Raw genomic sequence first — 4,449 nt, 5'->3', positions numbered from 1 at the left:
GAGACAAAAAAAGTCTGGCTTCAAATTGCAGAGGAGGTCAACAGCAGGGATGTGGTCAGGATGACCTGGGTACAGTGCCGCAAACATTTCAATGATCTCATTAGATCTGGAAAGGTGAGTACAAAGACACACTCAACTTCATCCTGCTGTGCCTCTCATCACATCCCCATCACTCTGCCTTCCCAACCCTACTCCTTCACATCTTTACTCACACCAACATACCTTGCACATCCACCCATCCCTCTCTCTCTATCTACATTATCACATCCCCATCCTGCTAGCCACCCCTCACACTAAGCCTCATCCTAATGCCATCATACCAACTAACAACTTGCAAGGAGCCCGCTTGGCATTGCCACCCCAATCCATCATAGTCTCTCTCTAAAGATGTAACCCATCCATTCCTTACACTCATTCTATCACTCTCACTCAACTTTCTCTTCCTTCCCTCCTTGCAGGAGAAGAGAGCCCGCAAAAAGAGGGAAAGGGAGAGAACTGGAGATGGGCCTCCATCATTTGCGACCCTCACAACAGCAGATGAGGCTGCGTTGGAAGTCTCAGGAGTGGCTGAGCAGCTGGAGGTGGGAGACGGAGAGAGGGGGACATCTCAGCAACCTGGTGACAGAATTACATATCATACAGCTACATGGTGTACAGCAGTCACTCATATGGGGACTGATGTCATCAGCCACTGAATGGTCATCATGTGCATAATGGTATATGCACCCATTCTTCATATGGCATATCTAATTCATCTCTTTACTCTCCCACAGGTCCATCAAGAGCACCCCCCCCCCATACTTTCCCAGGAGGAAGAGCAAGACAACTCTTCAGAGGAGCCTCCAGCCTCTGCAGGCACAGCTTCACCAGACATGAGCACACCCAGCACCAGTGCAGAGACACACACCTCGGTGGGCCCCACATGAGATAGTGTTGTCACCGGATCCGTCACAAGTCACAAGTGAGCAAGAGCAGATGGTGGAGACAGGGACAGCAGTGGAGACTCCTCGTCAGAGGGCGCAGGGCGCTCCCAGCTCTGTTCAGCTGCATGCAGACGCTGAGGCTCGGGGGCCACCCAGAAAGAGGGTGATCCTGGAGGTGCAGGAAGAAGTGCAGGAGGCTCTGACAGGTTTGTGACCACGATGTCTGCAAATGTTCAGAGAATGGAGGAGTCCATCTCCAACATGTGCACCACCGTGTCACAGGCGATGGTGACTGTAGGCTCTTCCATGGATAGGATGGCCACCTGCATGGAGCAGCTAATGTGCCACTCACATCAGCACATGGTATCTATGGAGCATAGATGGCAGAGGCTCATAGACCTGTCTAGGAGGGATGTCAGCATAGACATGAGTCCTCATGGCCCCACTGCTGTGCAGCAGAGTGCTCGCCAGCTCCTTGCTCGCAGGGAAGTGCGGGTGGCCCATGAGAGGGATGATGGTGAGAGGGGAGAGGGAAGTGTGGGCTCCTCTCAAAGCGCTCACACTTCTCCTCCATTGCCCCTCAGTCAGAGCTCCAGATGCCTCCTCGGATCGCGATGGCCGAGTCTGCCCCTGCACAGTCGCATGAGGAGCAGATATTGGCGGGGCCATCACAGGCTCCAAAACCCAGAGGACATCCACCAAAAGTGTCTACACAGTCGCAGCAGGAAAGTGAGCAGGCTGCCTCTACCTCTGCTGAAGCCACAAGGGTAGCACCTCGTAGAAGCACGTGGAAGAGAAAGATGACACACAAGTCGATTGACAAGGGTACGCACTTGGGTGTTTTAGTCAATGTTAATGGTAAGTTTCTGTTAATGTACTGTCAACCATTAAAATCTTTATTTTCACCACTTTCCCGTCTTGGACACATTTGTGTGCACCTTTGGAAGTGGTTGCAGTGACTAGTGAGACATGATGGAACTTCCAGCAATGGTGGTCAGTGTGAAAGGAATGGCCTGGTCATTCTCAGGATCCTTTATGGTGTTGCTGTGGGGTGGTACCAGCAGCGTGTGGCAGACATATGGGTATACAGCATAAAGTTAAGTAAATATGGACATGGTGAGGCCATCCCTGGCCTCCCGGAGAGCAATGTGCTCGGGTGCTGATGTCCTCTGTCCTGTGTAGCATCAGGTGGTTGCGGAGAAGATTGGTAGTGTTGTTAGTTGGTGCTGCTGGTGTGCCTGGTGCTGCTGGTGTAGGGGCTCATCGTGATCTGATTCTGTGGACCAAGGTGAGACAGCATAAATGGCACCCATGCTGATGGAATAGATGGCAAGCCAGGTAGAGTTGACATAAGCGACCTGTCAGTGGTGAGAGAGGTTCTTCCAATGAGGTGACACTGGATGGAGACTTTGCTGGAAACACTTGCAGCCTGCAGAAAGTTAAATCTGTGCTGGCAATGTAGTCAACAACAGCTTCTGCCTGAGGAAAGTGATCAGCTGTGAGGTCGGAGCTTTTATAGTACATTTGATGCTGTCAAGTAATCAGCTGGAGCAATGGCCACTCAACTCCCACCTCAGGTTGACAGACGTGGTTCCTGAGCTGTGTGAATCCTGGGGCCATGCAGGGAAATTTGAAATGTAGGGGGACAAAGGCTCTTAAGTGTCTGACAACAAGCTTATAATGATTACGATTAGGTCACCCGCCTCTGCCAGTCGGGTTGCTGCTGCACCGGCAAACGCGCCCGAAGGAAAGGCAGGTGGGGGCGGGATGACGGTGGGTGATGTAAAAAGACTACTGAGCACTTGGTTTGAGTATAAAACAAGGCTTTAATCAACTGTTTCACAACCATGAGTTTCTAGTTACATCACTAGTTCCTGGTTACAAAAACGTCCTGGGCAAGCTGGACCCACGCCCGAGTATTTATACTCCTTGGACGGCGCCACCAGCTGGCCGCCCAGTGTTATTTCATGAGTCATTTCTTCATGAATGATAAGATTCATGACAGTGGGTTCCTGACCCGCTCCGACTTTTTTCAAATTTCCCACCCAACCTGCCTCCAATCGCGCCCGCACGGACTCCAGAAGATTAATTCTATGAAGTTCTACATTACAACAGTGACTGCATTTCAAAAGTACTTCATTGGCTGCAAAGCGCTTTGGGACGTCCGAAGGTCGTGAAAAGTGCGATAGAAGTACAAGTCCTTCTTTCTTTTTAATGTTATTGTGTGGACTGATGGCATACTTAGTAGGCAGTGATGTATCTTTTTTATTATTTACTTCTGTTAGTTCCTCCTTTTCTGAAATGCTGGAGTGTTGTTCCACAAGCACTGTCAGCTCCCTGCTACCTTGCCTATCCTTTACCTGTGGGCCTTGTCAATGAATGTCTGCACGACGCAGCCCGATCTTACCCTCACTTTCCAACAGAGATCACTGGATCATGAGAGGTTTGATCACATGACCTCCTGCCTCCAACTGCACCCACCCCCACAATCCCGCCATTGGTCGCCCAACACAGAAGAGCACGAGAAAGAACAGAAGAAATAGGAGCAGGAGTTGACCATACAGACCCGCAAGCCTGCTCTGCCATTCAGTAAGATCATGGCTGATCTTTGACCTCAACTCCTCTTTCCTGCCCAATCCCCATATTCCTTGATTCCCTTAGAGCCTCAGCCTTGAATATACTCAATGACTCTGAGCCTCCACAGCCCTCTGGGGTAGAGAATTCCAAAGATTCACCACCCTCTGAGTGAAGAAATTTCTCCTCATCTCAGCCCTCAGTGGCTGGCCCCTTGTTCTGAGACTGTGACCCCTGGTTCTAGACTCCCCAGCCAGGGGAAACATCCTCCCTGCATCTACCCTGTCAAGCCCTCTCAGAATCTTATATGTTTCAATGAGATCACCTCTCGTTCTTCTAAACTCCAGTGAGTATAGGCCTAGTCTACACAATCTAACACGTCCATCCCTGCGGCGCCCCGCCTTCCCACGGCCAATCGGAAAGCGAACAGACTCTTCGTTACCCGATTGGACGATGCTTGACTGTCAGTCACACAGCCTTTTACCCCCCAATCTCCGATATTTTTTTATAACTAATGAAGAGAAGTGTTCAAAGATAATGAAAAGAAAACGCAGAATTTTTTTATGCCCCTATGATTTTTCACCAGGGTGTTGCCCGCAGCGAGTGTCCTGGAGATTAATTTTCAATTCTTTCAGTGAGAAAGAAAGACTCGAAGAGAAGGATGAACCAACCACGGCTACCCAAGGAAGTTAAGGAGGGTATCAAATTGAAAGAAAAAGGCATACAATGTTGCAAAGATTAGGGGTAGGCCAGAATATTGGGAACATTTTAGAAACCAGCAAAGGATGACTAAAAAAAAATAAAGTGGGAGAAAATAGCGTATGAGAGTAAACTAACAAGAAATATAAAAATTGACAGTAAGAGCTTCTACAAGTATATAAAAAGGAAGAGAGTAGCTAAAGTAAACGTTGGTCCCTTAGAGGATGAATGTAAGAAGTCACACAACACCAGG

Source organism: Somniosus microcephalus, chromosome 7, assembly GCF_052327205.1.
Source record: "Somniosus microcephalus isolate GS21.2 chromosome 7, FLI_Smic_1.0, whole genome shotgun sequence".
Lineage (NCBI taxonomy): Eukaryota > Metazoa > Chordata > Chondrichthyes > Squaliformes > Somniosidae > Somniosus > Somniosus microcephalus.
The sequence above is the reverse complement of the archived record's forward strand: the minus strand, read 5'-3'. Positions refer to the sequence as shown.